Below are 23,431 nucleotides of genomic sequence, written 5' to 3' on the forward strand. Positions count from 1 at the left end.
GCAAAAAGAATCAACTCATTTGGACTTGTAGAATGAGAGTTAGAGCTGGTCAAATTTAAACTAAATTTGAATTAAAAAGAAAAATCCAGGGGGGTGACGTAAAACGCCAGGGCGCCACCACTCATACCGCTTTGGGAACGGCTTGAGTGGCTTACAGCGGGCCCCGCTGGTCTGGTCGGAGGGGGAGAGGGAGAGAGACAGAGCACGGCGAGGCTCCGCCGGAGCGCACACCGGCGAGGAGGGCTCCTTGGCCCGATCCAAAGGGATAGGATTGGAGAGGAGGTTGAGACGCACTTGCCCGTACCCTTAGCGTAGCTAGAGGTGGCTGGACGGGGTCGGAACTGAGCTCTCCAGCGGCGGCAGCGGGCGGGGCTCGTCGGAGTTGGCGATTTCGGTGAGGCAAGGCCAGTCCAGCCGCTCCAACGGCACCAGCTCGCACCAGTGGACCACCACGAACACGCCTGAGGGTCGGTGGAGCACGAGCGGCTCTGGAGAGGGAGGGAGCCTAGGACGGGGATCGCCGACGAGCTCGGTTCGGGGGCGACGGCCAGAGGCCTGCCCGGCCGGGCTGCGGCATACTACAGGGTCGTGGTGATGTGGTGGTGGTGAGTGAGGAGGGAAACAAGCTCGGGAGGGACTATATATAGGCGAAGCCGAGGCGGGGATCGAGAGTTCGCCGGAGCTCTCTGGAGCGTCGCCCGGCGACGAATGACGTCAGTGAGAGAGGGGGAAGACGTCGGGGATCACGCGGAGGTTGTAGACGAGCGACGACGAGCACAGGAGCACGGGTGCACTGTTTCCTCGGCTGCACCATGCCTGTGCTCGCTGCGGTGAGCTCCGGCGTCGGTGAGCGCCAGGAGGGAGTTAAGGACGTCGAGACGGTGATGGTGGCACGGTTTGGCAAGGTTTGGCAGCCGGGGAAGCGAGCACGCGCTGAACATAGCGCGCGGCGGCATCCAGAGCGCGTCGACTAGCACGTTGGCATCATGCACAGGCGTGGTCACCGCATGAACTCTGGCATGGAGCCATGGCTTGCCATAAATTCATGTCTGGCAGTTAGTCCTTAGTGGTTTTGGTCCTTTTGCATAGTTGGCTTGGTCACAGGTGCACTGTGGGAGTGGCTCTCTTGCTGGCAAGTTTCTAGGCAGAAACTTGTGAGCTTGACTGTGGTCAAACCAGAGAGGGTTTAGGGCTGATTTTTGGTGGTTAGCAGTTTCTTAGGAGGGTAATGATGCTCAAGAAAAATCAGCCTCATTGTATCGAAGAAAATGGTACTTGCTATAGAAAGTGACCATTCTGTCCAGAACAGAAATGATTTTCTGTAGCAAAAATATTACAAAGAGTTATGCAATATTTTTGCTCAGGAAGGTGCCCTAGGGTTCAAAGAATATTTGGGAATTTTCTCAGATTTTTGTGGGCAAAGAAAATGAGGGTTGCTTTGGAACATACTTCTCTGAAATGATTTTCAGGGAAGAAAATGAATGTTTTTCCTTTATGAAAAATATTCCTTGGGCTTTTGTGGATTTTATCAGAGAAGGAAAGGATGAGTTAGAGGTAGAGAGGTCACTTGGGTAAAAATCAAGGGTAGACCCAAGTGTTCAAGTCCATTTGAATTTATTCAAAAACTCCAAATCCAAAGCAAATGCAATTGAAAGTCCGGAAAAAGAGAGAAGGCAAAAACCAGGCTGTCACACTTCATCTTCTAGTTCTTATCTAGATTTGCAGGCCTTTGGTCTTCACAAAGATCTGCATGCCAACACGCAGGCGCTCCCGAGTCTTGGTCCTGACGTTGTCGATGGTGTCGGAACTCTCAGGCTCTAGTGTGACGGTCTTGTTGGTGTTGGGTAAGTCGCCCCGGCAAGGCGCTTGCCGGGGCAGTGTAGGCTGTCCCCGGCAAGGGCGTTGCCGGGGGGAACCCATCTTGTCCCTTTGCTCTTCGTGCCTCCGGCTTGAGTACTGCCTTGGCAGCTTTGTGCCTTCCCTTCCTCTGCCCTGCCAAGTATGGCCGCAGGTGTGGCTACGACTGCCCGTGCACAAGTAAAGGGGTACAGAAAGGCCCCTACTTTTGTACACCGACAGGAGCCCCCGGGCCTGGGCCACACATAAGTGTAAATCGTTGCTGGGCTAGGCCCAGAACGGTGTGCGGGCACGCGTGGCAGAGTTTTAACCGCGGTAACCCCTTGTGCTTCCCCACGACCCGCATTGAGTGCGTGACGTGGGGTCGTGCGTGGGACGGTTGTAGAGTGCTTGCGTCACCCTGCGGTGAATAGTAAAGAGGCGGGCCGCGTCTTCCCCATAAAAAAGAGGAAAACGCAGGGGCGCTGCTCATTTACCCTCTGTGCTTTTTCCAATCTTGGAATCGCCGTTCCACTTTTCCGACCACACCCGCCTTTTTCGCCACGTATGCCGCATGTAGGGCGTGGGGTAGGTGAAAGATGCGTGGGATATGGGAAGGCGCACCGTGGCCGATACCCATGCGCCTTTGATTGGCGCGGGGAGGGTGGTCGGTGACCTAGCTCGTTGCCAGCGGCTTTAATGAGCCGGATTTGAAAGGGCTCTTCAGAGGTGTAGAGCCAGTCTTCAGCCTCCTTTGCTTGGCTATAAAAAGGGGTTTCAAGAGGAGGAGGAGAGGCATCCTTTCGTGTCTTCTCTTCTTCCCAGTTCTCCATCCACCACCATGCCGAGAGGGCGCGGCCGCGGCCGTCCTTCTGCGGAGGCGACTAGATCTTCCTCCCGCCAGAGAGCCGCGGTGGTTACGGAAGAGCCAGACGCTCAAGGTGGAGGCGCCGGACGGGGTCGCAGTCGGCGAGGTGGTCAAGGCAGAGGTGGACGTGGATGGGGGACACCCACGACGCCACCGTCTTCGCCACCATCTCCTCCTGCTTCGTCGAGTGGCCATGTCAGAGACACATCTGAGTTCATCTTGCAGTTGTGCGAGCCACCGCGTAGCCGCCTTTGTCTTCCGGAGGCGTTCGCGAGGGTGCTGGAGATCGACCAGCCGCCGAGGTTGAGGCTCCAGATGAAGGGGTGTTGCAATGGTGACATGTGGGCGAACACAAGGTTCCCCGTCCCTCATGTAATGCTTCTTCGTCGTGGTTGGAAAACCTTTGCACGTGCCCACTGCTTCATGAAGGGCCACGTTCTCCACTTCACATTAGTGGAGAGCAACCTATTCTCCGTCAAGGTCTTCGGGAGCTCGGGAATCAGGTTAGGGTGCTGCGCGGATAGCTCGACCGACGACGAGAGCTCCTCCTCGAGCGATGGCGACGAGGAGGGGACCAGTGGGGAGGACGACAGGGATGGGTATGACTAGACATCAGACGCCCCGTTCCTAGGTGACGCCGGCAGCAGCACCATCTGCACCTAGCCTTCCCCCCAGCAGAGTGATTTGCCGGGGGGAGGGTAGTTCTTGGTGGAGGCTCCTCGAGCCAGCTCCTTGAACTTCTCGGGGCCGTCGCTTCTGGCGGCTAGCGCTGGAAGGCCAGAGAAGACGAAGAAGGCGGGTGGTGGGCCTTCAAGTCGGAGTACGATGGCATCGACGCCTTCGTCTCGTATTGCCGGCCCGCTGCCTCATCTTTCGGCTTGTTCTCCGGCACCGTCATCACCGGCCCTCTTCTGGGTGGCCGCCTGGATGTTCTCTTGGTGTCATCTGCTGCTCGTACCTCTCCTAGGCACTCCTTTTGCCCTCCCTCTATCTTGATTCGCTTCCTGAGGAGAGGGACAAGAAAGGGATTACGGGCATCTGATATTTTTTGAGATCTTAAGCCCGCGGGCACTTGTCGAATTTAGACCTTGTAATCCCTTGCTTATGTTTACATTCCATATGAATTGTACTTGTTTAATCAACGTATTAATGAAAAAGGGTGTTTGCTGGGTTCTTTTGTGCATGAGCGAGGCCCACACTAAGGAGCGAGTCCTTGTTATTTTAAGTAAACAACGTCACCCGGCAACAAACCTTGTCGTCCTCCCACTTTATACCACGATTATACCCACGCCCTTGGCGGGAGCAGGGGAAAAGTAGGATCGGGCCCTTCGTTTATTCCCCTTCCACCGCAACTACAACCAAACTCTGGCCTGAAAGGGATTTCTGGCATAGGAAGGACGGAGCAGGGTGGCATAGGAAAGAACGAAGTTTCGTACGTTCAAGTTTCATACGGAAGCGCATAGCGCAGGGGGGGACTTATCTGAATCTGCAGCCCCCGGCAACCTCGGCTTGCCAGGGTCGGGGGTGTTGGTCCGTCTTCTTTCCTCCAAACGGTTTTCCAGAAACACCTGTGCAGCATGCGAAACAAAAAGGACTGGAAGAGACAGAAAGACACGCACTCGACCTCTATGCTAGGGGCTAGTTGCCGCCAAGCACAATCAACCCTACCAGAGAGAGACTCAACCTAGCATGCATGCTAATTTCTAGGGCGCCAGTGCTTCATTTATTCATCTGTTGCTCAGGGTCTGCGCCTAGCTTTGTACAAAGGGTTACATGCCTCGCCGGCAAGGCTTGTACAAAAATGTGGTTTGCTGGGAGGCCCGGCAACCGCGCCTTACGGGTAAAACTTGCGAAGATGTTCGATGTTCCAGGAATTACTCACTGGGATACCATCTGCGGTCTCCAGGCGGACTGCATCGGGCCTGGTGACTCGTATTGCCCGGTAAGGGCCTTCCCACTTCGGCGTCAACTTGTTGGAATTCATGGCGGATTGGATTTGCCGAAGAACAAGGTCGCCTTCCTCAAGGCTTCAGGCATGAACCTTGCGGCTATGGTAGCAGCGCAAGGCTTTCTGGTAGCGAGGGGCTCGCACAGCAGCCCAAAGACGATCTTCCTCAAGGAGCGTCGCATCATCGTGGCACAACTGCTCTTGCTCAAGCTCATCATAAGCGAGCACTCGAGGTGACCCGTATATGAGTTCCGTAGGGAGAACTGCTTCTGCCCCGTATACCAGGGCAAAGGGTGTTTGGCCCGTCGCTCGATTTGGTGTCGTTCTGATGGACGAAAGAACTGTTGGCAACTCATCAATCCAGCGCCTTCCGCACTTGTGTAGCCTGCCAAAAGTCCAGGTCTTGAGGCCTCGCAACACCTCTGCGTTTGCCCTCTCAGCCTGGCCGTTACTTCTGGGATGAGCAACAGAAGCAAAACAAACCTTGCCGCCGAGGTCTTGGATATACTGCATAAAGGTGCGGCTTGTGAACTGCGTGCCGTTGTCGGTGATGACTCTATTCGGCACACCAAAACGGCATACTAGTCCCTTGAAGAACTTGACGGCTGATTGTGTTGTCACCTTTCTCACCGGTTCCACTTCTGGCCACTTTGTGAACTTGTCGATCGCGACATAGAAGTACTCAAAGCCCCCACGGCACGGGGAAAGGGGCCCAGTATGTTGAGCCCCCAGACCGAAAAGGGCCAGGAAAGAGGAATGTTTTCCATCTCAAATAAAATCAACAAAAAGGACATCCAAAAGATTCACTAGTCCCAAGGAGCGAATTTTCATACTGTATCTTTTTGCTGGAGAGGGTCCAAAAGCTCATAAGTACAAGAAATCTTCATCTCTTTTGCTGGAAAGGATCCAACAATAAAAGAAAATCTTCATCTTTTCTGCATGGGAAGAAAGGGTCCAAAAGTTTGAGTTCCCCCTTGAAGGGCTTGGGCTGGTTGATGAAGCTTCTTTGAATGGAACTAACACACTTCACACTTGGTTACTAGTGTAGTTGCATCCTGGAGGGCAGTGGGCCAAAATAAACCTTGCCGGAATGCCTTGCCGGCAAGGGCCCTTGATCCTATGTGAGAGCCACATATGCCTCGCCTCCATGTATCTCTGCCAACAGCTCCAGTCCGTTCTACTGAGGAATGCACTTCAATTTCACACCGTTTGGTCTCCTTGTGTATAGGGTATCATCCATAAACTGATACATGCTGGACCGACGGGCTACTTTTTCTGCTTCTTCCTATTTCTCAGGGAGTTCCCCCGTTTGGAGAGACGGACGATGCGCTGCGCCCATGTCGGAGCCTGGGGCTCGACGGCAAGGACTAAAGGCTCATCTTTGGCCGTAGGGGCAGCTGCCTCTATGGTCAGGGCCTGGGGCCCTGGGGCAGCTGCCTCTACCCGACAACTTCCTTACCGGCGGCTCCTGGGAGCTCAGTGGGAAAGTACTTGCCGGGGCCTGCCTTCCTTCCCTTGTTCTGTCCTGCTGATGGCTCAACGGATGGCTGAGTTAATTGAAGCACAAAGGTACCTGGTTCCACATGCAACTTGAGGGCAGCGCGTTTCGACAGGTCGTCGGCAATGTTGTTCTCTGCTCGGGGAACATGCTCTGCTTGTAGTCCGTCAAAACGCTCTTCCAACTTCCTTACTTCATGCACATAGGCCTCCATCAACGGGCTCTAGTAATCCTTATTAACTTGCTTAACGACCAGCTGCAAATCACCTCTAATGATGAGCTTCCTGATCCCGAGGTCTGTCGCAATCCTGAGACCGGCAAGCAATCCCTCACACTCCGCCGTGTTGTTCATTGATTTTTCCCGGGGAAAGTGCATTTGAACTATGTACTTGAGGTGCTCTCCGGTGGGTGCGACGAGTACCACGCCGGCACCAGCACCTTGTAGTGAGAAAGCTCCATCAAAGTACACAATCCAATCGCGACACGTCTCCTTGCCGGGAAGGGTGGTCTCCTGAACCTCTTCGTCGGGTGTTGCGGTCCATTCTGCTATGAACTTTGCCAAGGCTCGGCTCTTGATCGTTGAAGTACTTTCAAACTTGAGGCCAAAGCTCGACAGCTCCAACGCCCACTCCACAGTCCTCCCAGTCGCATCTGGGTTGTGCAAGACTCGTTGCAAAGGGAGGCGGGTGACGGCGGTGATCTCATGTGCTTGGAAATAGTGGCGCAGCTTTCTCGAGGCCATGAGGAGGCAGAAAAGTAGCTTCTGCATACCCGAATATCTTGATCTAGCCCCCTACAAGAGAGAATTGACAAAATAAACCGGGTGCTACACAACCTTTTTCTTCTGTTCGACTTTGCCTGCTTGCGCATACTCTGTCTTGCCGGGATCGGGCCTTGCCGGGGGTCCCACCTTGCTGGCGCCGTGCCGGGGAATGCCCCGGCACATCATCCGATGGCTCGGCCGCTGCCGCTGTTTCTTCCTCAAGTTACCTCTGCGCCACTAGCGGAGCACTGACCACTTGATTCGTCGTCGCTAGATATAGCAGCAATGACTCTTGTGGCATAGGCGCGACTAGTGTTGGCGTGGAGGAGAGGTACCTCTTCAGATCTTGCAGTGCTGGCTCTGCCTCTGGAGTCCATTTCATTGGACCCGCCTTCTTCAAAACTTTGAAAAAGGGGAGGGGTGCTCGGCAGATTTGGAGATGAACCTACTTAGAGCAGCAATGCAGCCGGCGAGCCTACGGACGTCCTTGACCCGTCTTGGCGCCTCAATTTGCTCAATCGCTTTGATCTTATCGGGATTCGCTTCAATTCTGCGTTGAGACACAAAGAAACCAAGAAGCTTGCCGGACGGGACGCTGAACACGCACTTCTTTGGATTGAGCTTGAGGTTGAACTTGCGTAGGTTTGCAAATGCTTCTTTCAGATCCTGCACGAGCGTAGCCTTGTCCTTGGTTTTGACCACTATGTCATCCATATAAGCTTCGATATTTCTATGCAGCTGTGGTTCAAAACCAATTTGGACTGCTCGGGCAAATGTCGAACCAGCACTTTTCAACCCGAAAGGCATCCGTAGAAAACAGTAGGTGCCACATGGGGTGATAAACGTGGTCTTTTCCTCGTCTCCCTTCACCATGAAGATCTGGTGTTATCCTGAGTAGGCGTTGAGGAATGACAGCAGGTCACACCCGGCAGTGGAGTCCACTATCTGGTCAATGTGTGGAAAAGGGAAAGGATCCTTTGGACATGCCTTATGGATGTCCGTATAGTCAATACATAGCCTCCATTTCCCATTTGCCTTACGCACTACCACCGGGTTGGCCAACCATGTGGGGTCGAGCACTCCTCTGACCAAGCCTGCCGCTTCCAACTTCCTGATCTCCTCGATGATGAACTCTTGTCGCTCCAAAGCTTGCTTCCCGACCTTCTGCTTGACGGGCCGCGCATGGGGACAGACCACAAGGTGGTGCTCGATCACCTCCCTGGGAACGCCGGGGATGTCGGATGCTTGCCATGCAAACACGTCGACATTTGCCCGCAGGAAGGCGATGAGCGCGCTTTCTTATTTGCTGTCAAGGGTGGAGCTTATAGTGAAAGCCCCGCCCGGCCGTCCTCCTTGACGGGCACCTTCTTGGTCTCTAGTGGTGCTGCCTTGGACTTCTTTCTCTTGCCGGTGGAGCTCTATGGCACGTCCTCGACGGGAGTGCAGTACTCCGAAGAGGCACGCTTGCTGGAGTGGGTGTAGGAGGTCTTGCCGGTTTTCTTCCCTCCCGGGGCTTCAGCGGCAGGAGCAAGTGCCTTGGCAGCAGTTGCTGCGACTGCCTCCCGGTAGAGTTGGTCGGCGCAAATGAGCGCGTCTTTCTTGTCGGAGGGGATGGTGATGATGCTCATTGGCCCGGGCATCTTCAATGTGTTGTAGGTGTAGTGTGACGCCGCCATGAACTTGGACAGCGCTGGGCGGCCAAGTATCCCATTATAGGGCAAGGGGATCTTGGCGACATCAAAAATGATCTTCTCTGTCCTATGGTTCAGCTCGCTTCCAAATGTAACGGGCAACGTGATCTTACCCTTCGGCTGACTCCTTCCTGGGTTGACCCCTTGAAACATGCCCGTCTCTTCGAGATCTCTGTCGGGGATTTGCGGTCTCTCGATCACAGCCGGTGAGATCAAATTCAGACCGGCCCCACCGTGAACTAGCACTTTTTTCACCTTGACGTTGCGTATTGTTGTCGAAACCAACAATGGCAAACACCCGACCGCAGTTGTGCGATCAGGGTGGTCCTTGGTGTCAAAAATGATAGGCGTGTTGGACCACTTCAGTGGCCTCTAGGCGTCGAACGATGGCTCTGCCGCAGTGACTTCACGCACCCACTGCTTCAGTTGGCGGTGAGAGGTATGCAACAACGCACCACCGTCGACCCACATGGCCTCTGTAGATTTTTGGAACTCATGCTCGCCGAACTCATCGTCCTCATCCTGATCCTCCTCCTTCCTTCTTGTCGCGGCCTTGAGCGGGCCTCTCCTGTTGATTATCTTTGTCGCGGCGGCCCCCTCGGTCGCCACGCTTCTTGCCGGACCCCTCAGCACCGACCTGACCCTTCTCCTTGTCTCGCCTCTCATACTCGGCTTTTTGCTTCTCTGCAAGCAGCTCAACCTGCCAGCAGTTCCGAAGGTCGTGGCCCTTGGTGCGATGGATCTTGCAGTACTGCTTGTCAGAACCTCCTGGCTTGTCGGCAGCCGCCAAGGCCCGGCAGGCGGCGCACCCAGCAACTTCCTTGCCGGGGTCGTCAACCTTGGCCTTCTTGGCGGCGCCGGGGTCGCCGGATCCCTCGACAGCAAGCACGGTATTTCCCTTACGCTTCCTATTGCGGCGTCGGCCCTTCTTTTCCGGGGCAATGGCGTCTTCATCCGTGGAGTCGGTTTCTGCGCTGGCGTCCTCGCCGGGGTACTTCCTCCCTTCTTCAGCCCGAGCACATCTATCAGCCAGGACATAAAGCTCGGCTACATCCTTAACCTTGTTCATCGCCAGCTCTTCACGCATCTTGCGGTTGCGCACATTCTGATGGAATGCACTGATGATAGCGGCAGGGTGAACATCTGGGATGTTGTACTGCACACGGCTGAACCTTTGTATGTATTTGCGCAGGGTCTCGCCGTCTTTCTGGGGGATGACATGCAAGTCACTTGCCTGGCCAGGAGTTTGGTGGCCTCCGGTAAAGGCACCAACAAACTCGTGGCACAGATCCGACCAAGAAGAGATGGAGTCCGCTGGCAGGTGCATCAACCATGACATAATGTTGGGCTTAAGCGCCAACGGAAAGTAGTTGGCAAGCACCTTGTCGTCGTGAGCCCCGGCAGCTTGCATCACGATAGTGTAGATGCTGAGGAACTCCAACGAATGAGTCTTGCCATTGTACTTCTCTCCGACCTCAGGCTTGAACGTGCGGTGGGTGGGCCACTGGAACTGCCGCAGCTCACGGGTAAAGGCTGGACAACCCACCTCGTAATGTAGGTCGCCGGAGCCCCCCGGCGCTGGGCGGTTCATAGTGGGCCCCACACGCCGCTGATGGTGCGCTTCCCGCCGCCGCTCGATGGTGGTCCGAGCGTCCTCCTGAGCTCGCTCTTGAAGAACTTGACGTTGGTCGCAGCGGGCTCGAGGGTCAGACGACGCCATGGAAACGTTGTCATAGGCGTCGCCCCGACGAACCGGTGGCTGCTGTTGCTGGCGTGGGGGAGGAGAGTGCACCGTGGTTGCAGCAGTCGAGGTCCTCCCACCACTGGCGTGCGCCGGCTCGACGGAGCGCCGACACGAGGGTCCCGCTGGTCGCGGTTCATCTTTATTGGCAAAGCTGATGAGGCTTCGAATGGTGGCTCTCCACTCGTCGAGCTTCTCCGCGGCAGAGGAAAGCCGAGGAGAAGTTGCACGCGTGCCAATGCTTCTGCTAGCGTGGGTGGTGGCGAAAGCTGCGTGTACCGTGACGTGCTCCGACTTCTAACCACGTTAGAAGGAGCTCTATCATGGTCTCGCGGTTGCGCGCCGCTTCCACCAGCATCCAGGTGCGCACGCTGTCCCGGTGCGTCCTGAGAGTGACGCAAAGGGCTCTTCCCGTGGCGGCGCCCGGGGGCTCCGACGTCGCGGCATTGCTCGTCGCGCGCGGCCTGGGAAGGCCGCGATGCTACCGCCGGTTGGGGCGTCCTAGCGGTTGCCGCGCCGCCCGTGGGCAGCACGGCCCTGCCCCCCGGACCCAGCAGCGTGTGGCTCGTCGTCTTGGACCCGAACGACGCTGCTCGCCTGGCTCCGATCACCAGAGTGTCGTGGACGCTCGCCGGCCGCGCCTCCGGCACCATCCGTGGCCACCACGGCACCCGCCCGCGCTGGTGCGGACGGGCCGGCTCCGAACGACCTGATCGCTGTTATCCCCTTCTTCTTGGGGGCCATGGCGATGATGAAGGAGTCGATGCGCTAACTTCTGGACCAGATTTTCACAGCTTGCACCCGCCTACCTGGCGCACCAAAGGTGTCGGGGGAAACGACACCAATGGGATCACGGGGAATCCCTACTATGGTTGATGGGGCGTGGAGCTATGCAAAGAGTGGGACTGAAAGATCAGCGCGAGGGGATTTTTACCCAGGTTCGGGCTGCAAGCGATGCGTAATACCCTAGTCCTGCTTTGGTGTATATATTTGGTGCTTGAGCTCTTGAACTAGCTGCGGTGCATGCCCGGTTCAAAAAGTCCGAATCCTTCCTCAGTATGCCTCGGGCCTCCTTTTATAAGCCAAAGGGGTCGCCACAGTGGCATATAGGAGGTGGAAAGTATGTACAGTGTACAAGTCTATCCCCTGACACCATAGGACAAACGGATTTAATGCGCTGCCGACGTGCCCTTTTACTTTATCGGGGACGGCAACGAAACTTGTCCCATCCGTCGCCGCCTCGCCTTGCTTCGACGTGCGTCCAAGCCGATGAGGCATGCAACACCACGCTGGCTGGCTGGTGATATGTCTCCAACATATCTGTAATTTATGAAGTAGTCATGCTATCATATTATCCATCTTAGATGTTTTATATGCATTTACATGCTATTTTATATGTTTTTTGGGACTAACCTATTAACCTAGAGCCCAGTGCTAGTTTCTGTTTTTCCCTTGTTTTTGAGTTCTACAGAAAAGGAATACCAAACGGAGTCCAATTGACGTGCCAATTTTTGTCGATTTTTTATGGACCAGAAGAAGCCCACGGAGCATCGAAGATGGACCAGAAGAGTCCGGAGACGTCCACGAGGGTGGAGGGCGCGCCCCCTATCTCGTGGACGACTCGGAGACCCCCCTGACGTGAAACCGACACAAAAAATTCCTATAAATACAAAAAACCCCAGAAAATAACCTAGATCGGAAGTTCTACCGCCGCAAGCCTCTGTAGCCACGAGAAATCAATCTAGGCCCTCTCTGGCACCCTGCCGGAGGGGGCCATCATCACCGGAGGCCATGGAGGAGGATCCCGGAGGGACCATCATCACCATGAAGGCCAAGGACCAGAGGGAGAACCTCTTCCCATCCAGGGGGAGGCCATGGAGGAGGAAGCACAAGGGGGAGAACCTCTCCTCCTCTCTCTCGGTGGCGCCGGAGTGCCATCGGGAGGGGAATCATCGCCGTGGTGATCGTCTTCATCAACATCACCATCACCATCATCATCACCATCCTCATCTATTTTACGCGGTCCACTCTCCCGCACCCCGCTATAATCCCTACTTGAACATGGTGCTTTATGCCACATATTATGATCCAATGATGTGTTGCCATCCTATGATGTTTTGAGTAGATATTCTTTGTCTTTGGGTTGATTGATGATCTAGATTGGTATGAGTTGTATGTTTTATTTTGGTGTTGTCCTATTGTGCCCTCCGTGTCGCGCAAGCTTGAGGGATTCCTGCTGTAGGGCGTTGCAATACGTTCATGATTCACTTAGAGTGGGTTGCTTGAGTGACAGAAGCATAAACCCGAGTAAGGGGGTTGTTGAGTATGGGATAAAGGGGACATGATGCTTTAATGCTATGGTTAGGTTTTACCTTAATGATTAGTAGTTGCGGATGCTTGCTAGAGTTCCAATCATAAGTGCATATGATCCAAGAAGAGAAAGTATGTTAGTTTATGCCTCTCCCTCATATGAAATTGCAATGACGACTACCGGTCTTGTTAACGATTGCCTAGGATAATTCCGCACACCGACCCATCATATTCCACACTCGCTATTTATAATATTTAGTAATATATTCTAACTTTATGATAACAGCACCTACTTTTATATTTTAGCTCTCCGATACCATGCAAAGTTATCCTCTTCATACCCACAACGTAGTTTTATTTCCCGTTTCTAGTTGGAAGCAAACGTTCGGTGTACGTAGAGTCGTATCAGTGGCAGATAGGACTTGAGAGAATATTGATCTTACCTTTAGCTCCTTGTGGGTTCGACACTCCATACTTATCACTTTCACCATTGGGAATTGCTACGATGATTCCCTGCACTTGGGGATTATCAAGCTCTTTTCTGGCGCCGTTGCCGGGAAGCAATAGCGTGGGGTTGATATTCTCGTGTGTGCTTGTTTGCTTTCTTCACTAAGTAGATTTTGTTTTTCATTTTTGTTTCTGTTTAGTTGTGGGTGAAACATACAAAAAAATTAAAAGAATGAAAATACAAAAAAAATTACTCGCCTTTCATGCCTAAAAAGTTTTTCACTAAGAGAAGTGATTGGAAGATTATGCATTGAAGAAGTGAGGGTCGACCTTGAGCACTTGTGTTCATGCTCATGGAAACAATGTAAAAATTATCATGGAATCTTCTCTGAAAATAATTATCTCATTGTATATATCCATTGTATTATAAAAATAATGTGCCAAGCTTTGGTTGTAGGATGATTAGATTGCTTGTTTACTATGTGCAGTACAAAAACAGAAACTTTGGCTGTAGTGCGTGAATTTACATTTTTTACTCGAAAGTCAAATGGGTCTGAAACTTTTTGCACATTACTTCTGTACAATTTTTTTAAAGTTTCATATTTTTTTTAGATTTTTTTGGAGTTACAGAAGTTTAATAACTTCCAGATTACTACAGACTGTCCTGTTTTTGACAGATTCTGTTTTCTATGTGTTGATCGCTTATTTTGACGAATCTATGGGTAGTATCGGGGGGTATGAACCATGGTGAAGTTGGAATAAAGTAGATAAAGTGCTAATATGAAATTGGAATGAGTTTGCAACAGTACCTAAAGGTAGTGATTTGCTTTAGTATACTAACGGATCTCACAAAGTTTTTGTGGATGAAGTGTTCGAAGAGCGAGGAGTTACCAATGTGAGAAGAATAAAGAGATGCAAGAATTCAAGCTTGGGGATGCCAAAGGCACCCCAAGTAAATATTTCAAGGATACTCAAGCATCTAAGCTTGGGGATGCCCCGGTTAGCATCCCATCTTTCTTCTTCAACAATTATCGGTATACCTCGGTTTTTGTTTTGTTCACATGATTTGTGTCCTTTGTGTTTTTATTTTTCTTTAAGAACCATTCTAGTATGAGATGTCCCTTAATCAATTTATATAATGATTCATGTTCTTCACTTATATCTTTTGAGTATGACCTTATAGAATGCTCTTTGTGCTTCACTTAAATCTTTTGAGTATGGTTTTATAGAATGCTTCGTGTGCTTCACTTATATATTTTGAGCTTGGATATTGGTTAGTCTATATTAATTGTAGAATGCTCCATGAACTTCACTTATATATTTTGGAATATGAATAATACTATCATCTAAAGCGGGTTTGGAAGAGTGTCAACTTTAGGAATTAGTGATCCCACTATTCCGAATGAGAAGAATTTTGCTTATCTGGAGAGTAGAAAAATTTCTATGCTTGTAGATCATGAAAATAATGCTTTATGTGATGGTTATATTGTTGAATTCATTCATGATGCTACTGAAAGTTATTATGAGGGAGGAATATATGCTTGTAGGAGTTGCAATAATATCAAGTTTCCTCTCTATGTGCTTAAAGTTTTGAAGTTATACTTGTTTTGCCTTCCTATGCTAGTTGATTCTTGTTCCTATAAATTATGTGTTCACAAAATCCATAGGCATAGGAAGTGGGCTAGATTCAAATGTGCTAGTCATATTCTTCATGATGCTCTCTTTATGTTTCAATTCTTTTCTTTTATGTGAGCATCATTGAAATCATCATGCCTAGCTAAAAGGCATTAAAGAAAAGCGCTTGTTGGGAGACAACCCAATATTTACCCTTACTATTTTTATGTGTTTACATGATTAAGCTACTGTAGTAATCATGTTTTATAGCTTTTGTTTCAATAAAGTGCCAAGTAAGACCTTTGGGAAGACTTGGGTGAAAGTTAATGTGATCTTGCTGTAAAAAACAGAAACTTTGCGCTCACGAGATTAGCTGTCATTTTTTTTACAGAAGAGTGATTTTGAGTTGATTATTTTTGAAGAAGATTAATAGACAAATTCCTCACGTCCACCAATTTATTTCATAATTTTTGGAGTAGCATAAGTATGGTTGCTGTTCAGATCATTACAGACTGTTCTGTTTCTGACAGATTCTGATTTCATTGCATAGTTTGTTTGTTTTCTAGTTTCTATGGCTTATATTTCTCAATATAAATTGTAGAAATGGTATGGTACAGTAGGAATTGTGTGAGAACAATTATGAACCTTTTCTTTGACAGTACCAAAGTGAATGGTTTACTCTTTATCATACTAACCTACCTCACGAAGTTCCGTTAAGTTTTGTGTGATTGAAGTTTTCAAGCTTTGGGTGAGATATCGATATGAGGAGAATAAGGAGTGGAAAGACCATAAGCTTGGGGATGCCCAAGGCACCCCAAGTTAATATTCAAGGAAGACTCAATCGCCTAAGCTTGGGGATGCCCCGGAAGGCATCCCCTCTTTCGTCTTCAAAATTATCGGTATACCTTACTCGGAGCTATATTTTTATTCGTCACATGATATGTGTTTTGCTTGGAGCGTATTTTCAATTTTACTTGCTGTTTGAATAAAATCATTGGATCTGAAATCTTGAATGAAAAAGCATCCTCCCATGGCTAGTTAATTATTTGACTACTCAGTGTTCTTCACTTATATCTTTTGGAGTAGTTTGTCATTTACTCACATGCTTCACGTATATCCTATGAGTGAATGGTTGAATGAATTGAATATCATAAATCTGAAATTATATACCATGGGGAGTAATGACTTCATACAGAATAAGTATTGGTAGTAAACTTATTGAAAGTTAGCAAACACAGAATTGGTCACTTGAACAATTCATGAATGAATATTGAAGGAAGAGAGATTTCACATATAAATATACTATCTTGGACATCTTTTGTAATTGTGAGCACTCATTAAAATATGACATGCTAAAAGGTTGATGTTGGACAAGGAAGGAAACTTAATGGGTTATGTTTTCCTATATCCGAAACGTTATATTGTCTTGGATCATCCAACATGTTGAGCTTGCCTTTCCCTCTCATGCTAGCCAAATTCTTTGCACCAAGTAGAAATACTAGTGCTTCCAAACATCCCCTAAACCAGTTTTGCCATGAGAGTCCACCGTACCTACCTATGGATTGAGTAAGATCCTTCAAGTAAGTTGTCATCGGTGCATGCAATAAAAATTGCTCTCTAAATATGTATGATCTATTAGTGCGAAGAAAATAAGCTTTATACGAACTTGTGATAGGGAAGAAATAAAAGCGACGGACTGCATAATAAAGGTATTTATCACAAGCGGCAATATAAAGTGACGTTCTTTTGCATTAAGATTTTGTGCATCCAACCATAAAAGCGCATGACAACCTCTGCTTCCCTTCGTGAAGGGCCTATCTTTTACTTTTATCTTCTACCCTTATACAACAGTCATGGTGATCATCACCTTTCCTTTTTACACTTTTTCCTTTGGCAAGCACTTTGTGTTGGAGCGATCCAGATATATATATATATATATATATATATATATATATATATATATATATCCACTTGGATGTAGGTTCTCATAAATTATTATTGTTGACATTACCCTTGAGGTAAAAGGTTGGGAGGCAAAACTATAAGCCCCTATCTTTCTCTGTGCCGGATTAAAACTTTGAACCCATAAATATCACGTGAGTGTTAGCAATTGTGAAAGATTAAATGATAGTTGAGTATGTGGGATTTTCTAAATCAAAGCTCTTACATAGATCATTCCTTAAAATAAGATGAATTGCAATTGTTTGATGACTGAGAACATAGTTTGTTAGTTTTCAAGAAAGTTTATGGTCTGTGCTTTAACATGTGAATAGCTTGTTACTTGATCATGAGAAGTTTTATGAGATGAGCTACTCTTACGACATATAATGATGCTAGAAAAGGTGATTGAAATTATCATTGATCACACTTGTGCACTTCCTAGCATTCACACTTCATAAATTATTTCTTTTATCATTTACCTACTCGAGGACGAGCAGGAATTAAGCTTGGGGATGCTGATACGTCTCCAACGTATCTATAATTTATGAAGTATTCATGCTATTATATTATCCATCTTAGATGTTTTATATGCATTTATATGCTATTTTATATGATTTTTGGGACTAACCTATTAACCTAGAGCCCAGTGCCAGTTTCTGTTTTTTCCTTGTTTTTGAGTTTTACAGAAAAGGAATACCAAACGGAGTCCAATTGACGTGCCAATTTTTGACGATTTTTTATGGACCAGAAGAAGCCCACGGAGCATCGGAGATGGACCAGAAGAGTCTCGAGCCGTCCACGAGGGTGGAGGGCGCGCCCTACCCCCTGGGCGCGCCCCCCTATCTCATGGACGACTCGGACACCCCCCTGACGTGAAACCGACGCCAAAAATTCCTATAAATACAGAAACCCCCAGAAAACAACCTAGATCGGAAGTTCCGCCGCCGCAAGCCTCTGTAGCCATGAGAAATCAATCTAGGCCCTCTCTGGCACCCTTCCGGAGGGGGCCATCATCACCGGAGTCCATGGAGGAGGATCCCGGAGGGGCCATCATCACCATGAAGGCCAAGGACCAGAGGGAGAACCTCTTCCCATCCAGGGGGGAGGCCATGGAGGAGGAAGAACAAGGGGGAGAACCTCTCCTCTCTCTCTCGGTGGCGCCTGTCGGATTTCGGGTTCCGGCAAAACCCTTGAGGTTCGAACACTGGGGTGCGCACGAAGATTTCCCCCTACCCAATCACGCCCTCAGCCTCACCGCGATCTCAAAGCCTAGCTCGACGAACCCGCAACACAAGAGACACGAGATTTATACTAGTTCGGGCCACCGTTGTGGTGTAAGACCCTACTCCAGTGTGGTGTGGTGGATTGCCTCTTGGGCTGAGGATGAACAGTACAAGGGGAAGAACAGCCTCCTGAGGAGAGGTGTTCTTGTGGTTGGTGGGTGTGAGGATGGAGTGGATCCAGTCTCGGATCAGTTCAGGCTGAGTTGATTGCCTCCTATGGTGGTGGCTAGTCCAATCTATAGAGGCCTGGTCCTCTTCCCAAATATTGAGCGGGAAGGGATGGCACAACGGCCAATTTGATGGGGGACAACTAGTATAAGCAATCCTGACTAAAGGTGGTCTTCACCTGCCAAAGGCTCTGGCGGTGACGCCGTCTTGGGCTCCATGGTGACCTCCGTCCTGCCATCCTGCTAGTCTTGGTTTTGTTGCACCGATATGGAAACCTTTGCCCGACGTCTCGGTACTCCTCGCCTGCGCTTGCCTCCTTAGCACCAAAGAGGGAACGAGGACACTGTGCGCACTGGTGCCCGCCTGGCCTTGGTCGTCATGGCTTGCGTCATGGGAACTTCACGAGGTTCGCCTTGCCTTGATCTCTCCGCCCCTCGCGAGGGTCTTGAGCGTTTGCCGGTGAAGACGGGCTGTACTGGGCCGCCGGTGGCGCCACGCTGCGGGCCGCAGGCAGACAAGTCTGGGGACCCCCGTTCCTAGAACACCGACAGTAGCCCCCGGGCCCAAGGCGCGCTCGGACTTGGCTTCGAGGCGAAGCCAAAGGACAAGTGCGGAGCGTCGCGGGCCCCAACAGCCTGCGGCCTTGGTTGAGGCATGGCGATTGATTGGATGTGGGCGGCCCCGCTTCTCCACGCAGCCTTGATATCCGCCTGGCTAGGCGGCCACGGCGCCCTACACAGTTATTTCCCCCTCGCAGGCAGTGCACTCCACAACTCCTCCGCTTCTTCGAACCCCAGCTTCCTCTTCCGATCTGACTCGAGCTCAGTCCTCTCCATCGCCATGGCGCCGAACCGAACAAAGAAGTGGAAAAAGCAACTGTCCTCAGCCAGCCCACCTCCGGCAATCGAGCCCGCCGTCGGTCGGTCGCGGGTGCTCAATCAGGAGGCCATGGATAAGGTCCGCCCGCGCTCGCCACCAGCTTCAACGAATGGGGAGGGACGGTGGCCTGGCCTGCGTCCCGAGCTGCCATCGATAGGACAACCACTGAGGTTCAGTTCTTCATTGACGCCCTATGGGCTGGCCTAGTTCCTCCTTTGTTCGCCTTCTTCAACGCCGTGCTTTCCCATTATCAGATTCATATGCTGCACCTTGATCCCCAATCCGTGGCCCTTCTCGCTGTCTTCGCCTTTGTTTGCGAGGCCATGGTGGGCATTGCCCCCTCCGTGGCCTTCCTGTGCCATTTTTTCTCGCTGCACCTGACCGACCCCCTGAAGTGCTCGGGGTGCCTGAGCTTCGAGGCTGTGGCGGAGACGGCTGGCTCGGGGGTTGATTTTGAGCTCCCCCTGCTCTCGCCTCTGTCGTCGCCGATGTCCCCAACTCCGGCTGGGCCACGAGAAGCTCGCGAGCCTTTCCTTCGTCTGGCTCCGGTTGAGGAGGTTGAAGGACCTCGGCATGACTACGCCCAAGGTGATGAAGGAGTTCCTCCGACGCCGAATTGCCCCATTCCAGCGCCATTCCCAGCCGATGTGGGCCCTAACCAGCGATCAGGACCGCATGAGGCTTCAGGAGTCGGGGCTCCCAGCTGAGGCACGAAGAACGGTGCTCAAATTCTTGACAGGCGACCCCTCGCCAGGCGATATGCCACAAGAGGGTTGCCTCCTGTACTACTGCTCGAACAGGGTGGAGTTCACGGGGCAGATACCCCCTTTCGATGAATGGGGGCTGCGTCCAGTCGGCCTTGTGGGGCCCCGTGAGAACCCCGTCTTCGTGGTTCCTCTCCTTGTCACCGGCGCCGAGCTTGCCCCAAGAGTGGACGTAGGGAGGCAAGCACTGCTGGAGGCCGGAGGTGCGTGTGCCGAGGTGTCGATGCTGCCTGAGGCTCTCGTGGCGTCATCCTCAGGAACCCGTGATTCTCGCCCTGGGCGGCAGCTGAGGGGGCAACGCAGTCCGCTGCTCCTGAGGCCGAAGCTCCTGAGGCCTCAGCAGGTCGTCGCGAGGCGGAGCCCGATAGCTCTCCCCAACCAGGCGCTCCTAAGGTCGTCTCCTCGGGCGCTTCACCGGTCGCGCACCGCGTTGGTCGCCACGTACAACGCTTGGGCCTGTTCCGCGTGGACTTTGCGGCGCTCCGTAAGAGGAAGGGGTCTCCAAGTTGCAGCAGTGGCACCGTCCCGCCGTTGAAACATAGGAAGTACATCGCCATAGACGAGTAAGTACCTTATCTTTGTAATTCCTCGAGTGCCGCTTCCCTTCCTGAAGGTGGCTCTTCAGGATCCCTTCTGCCAAGGCCGTGGAGTCTCCTGAGGAGGGACCTCCTCTTGCCTCAACTCCCCCGCTAGCCTTGAGCGCCCCAAGCCTGCGCGCCGCACCCGACGCGGGGTTGGCTGGAGAAGCAAGCCTGCCTGCAATGCGCCTCGAGCCCGTGCCTTTGCCATCTCTCCCTCACGGCCTTGCTTGGAGTGCGGCCGGCATGCCAAGGGCTCCTCCTTTGGTCGTGGATGGCGGCTGGATGGCTTCGATCCAGGGCTCCTCTTCAAGCGGTGGGTCTATGCCTACCCGGGCCCCTCGCGGGGCCTGGCCAGCGATCGAGGGGGCGCCATCCCCCAGCCCCCTGCTGAGAGGGGGCGTGCCGCTTCGGACCCCGTCGGCAACTCCCGTGGCGGAGGACGGAATCGGCCGCACGCTTAAGTTTGTGTACGAATGAAGCGTCATTTGCCACGAGCTTTTCCAAGAGGCGATGGGCGTGATGAACCAGCTCGGTGGGGAACTCGGGGATGTAGACGTGCGCCTCGAGGTCGAGGGTCTTCGACTGATGGAGGAGCGGCATAAGCTGAAGGTGGCCATCAACCTCGGGTGCCACCAGCGCGAGCTTGACAATGCGAAGGCCGAGGCGTCTCTTGCGACCTCGCGCGAGGCCTGCTCCCGAGCCTTGGAAGAAGCCCGGGAAGCCGCCCGCCGCCATGAGCTCACAGAGAAACGCGCGTGGGAGCTCCAGGCCTGGAGCGCCTCCTTGGAGCAGCAGGTAGAGGCACGCCAAGCCGCCCTTGCGTTGATGAGGGGGACGCCTGCCAAGGAGGGAGAGATGCTGAAGCGCGAGGAAGCGCTGGCGCTGGAAGCCATGGAGCACAGCGTCGAGCTTGAGCGGTTGGAGACGAGGGAGCGCCAAGTTGCTCTAGCGGAGGATGCCATCGGCGCGCGCGAGGCCCGGGCCCCAGGAGGATGTCGACCGCCGCGTGGCCGAGGCTCGCACGGATCTTGTGGGCAGGTACGACTTGAAGCTGAAGCTCATAGAGGCCGAGGCTGCGGGCAGGACTGCTGCCCTCAAGTGTAGGCTAACTGAGGCGGAACGGCGCGAGGAGGCCGCCGCCGCCGCCCTGGTCTCGGGGCAGGCTGAGCTGGCCTCTGCCCGCGCCGAGCTGCTTCCTCTTCAGCAGCGGGTCGCCAATGCCGAATCCTTCGCGCAGCAGAGCAGGGAGGAAGTGCTTCAACGGCGGACGCTGGAGCGCGTGCACGCCCCCATGCTCCAAGACCTCAGGAACAGGGCCAGCACGGCGCTGGGCTACATCTGCGACGAAAATGCCCCTCATCCCCACACGAACGATTACGCCAGTCACCTCCGCTTTTTCACCGACGTGGTGACACGTCTGGAGAACCGATCCGAGAGGGCTCTCCAGCTTGTTGAAGAGAGGAGTCGCGGCCTGCTCGGGCGTGCGTTCTCCCGCGTCTTCAGCCACCTACAGAACACCTACCCCAACTTCGATTTTGACGCCGCCATTGCCCCTGTACCTGAGGCCATCCGGGGTGACCTAGCGGAACGGGTGGAAGACAATGTGGATGCGCTGGTCAGGGCCTTCACTTCCGATGACGATGCGGTGGTGGTCGCGGCGGATGAAGGCGACGTGGTCGACAACGGCGAGGGTGGCACCGGTGACGGTGACGGGGACGCCAACGACGGTGACAGCGATGCCAGTGACGCGTCTGAAGGCGACCCGGGGGACGCCGTGGGCGACATGTCCGATTGAGCCCGTGCCTCCCTGTTGTTTATCCTGCATGCGAAAACTCGGGCACGGCCCTGGAGGTTGTAAGAGCATTTTGGGAGGGGAAGCCCCTCAAGTAAACAGATTATTGTCACTATTCCTTAGGCCAGGCTGAATATATGTCTTCATGAACCCGTGAATCCTGCGGCGAGTTCGCTGTTGTAATTTACCTTGGCCAGAACAGGTCCCAAACTGGCTTGTCAGGTCGCGAGTTTCTGAGGAGCCTCTAAGGAGCCTGCCGATTCGTTCGAGGGGGCCTCGCGAGAAGCAAGCGCCAGTCATGGCAGGGAATGCGTGCAGCGCTCGCGTGCTATGCCCAGCCCCCGCTCGCGAGGGGCTCGTGAGGAGGAGGCAGCAGGCGCAAACTCTGAATTAAGGCAGGAACTAGATTGCAAGAAATCGCACGAACGAGAAAAGCCACCCCCCGCGCACATCAATGAAAATTCAACTTCAACTTAAATCCAAAACTAGAAAGCAGCTCTACCGAAAAGAGGTTAAAAGCAAAGGGCTGTGTCCGGCGCCTAGTCTAGTCTTCTTGTCTTCTCACCAGAGCGGAGCTAAGTGCTGCCAGTTGGACGTGGGAGGGAGCCCCCGAGGCCCGAGGCCGGCACTCCTGAGACTCCGGGGCGTGTATAGCCCCACTCATTATTACGCGAGAGTGTCACGAGCGGAGACCTTCACAGGCGCGAGCCTTACTTCATATCACCAGACGAGAGCCCCACTTGCACCGCCCTCGACCACCATTGGGGGCGTCCAGAAACCAGGACGTCACCAAGGGGCAAAGGGGACGCCAGGGTGCCCTCGGCAACCACGGGTCCTCTGCCGGGGGAAGGCTCTCCAGCGCCTCCCCGGCAGAGGGCCTACCTCCGGGGGACACCCTGCTCCGTGCGGCGCGGGGAGGGGCCTTGCTCCCGGCACCTCTCCTGCAGCCCCCAGTGCGCTCCTCCTGGCGGAAGGGAGGCTGTCGAGCTGGGGCCGCCATCCGCTGCTGTGACATGATCCTCCTGCGACCCGTGGTTAGCGTAAGCTTGCTCCTGAGAGACTATTGGTACCCTGTAGCTATTGTCGCCGGCGCGGTTGGTGAGGCTCCTAGAAGGTCTCATCCTCTAGCGCCTCCTCCTCCCAGCCCGGCTCGAGGAACGAGCTAGGGTCATCTTCCAACGCGTACTCCTGGTCCACCATGCGGGGCACGTAGGCCTCCGAGGCCGTCGCCTCAAAGACCTCGCTGTAGTGCCCCACGCTCCATGTCGCCCGGCCCAGCGCACCGCCCAGAGGATGGTAGGGTGGCA

This window comes from Aegilops tauschii, chromosome 4 (genome assembly GCF_002575655.3).
Source record: "Aegilops tauschii subsp. strangulata cultivar AL8/78 chromosome 4, Aet v6.0, whole genome shotgun sequence".
Classification (NCBI taxonomy): Eukaryota; Viridiplantae; Streptophyta; class Magnoliopsida; order Poales; family Poaceae; genus Aegilops; species Aegilops tauschii.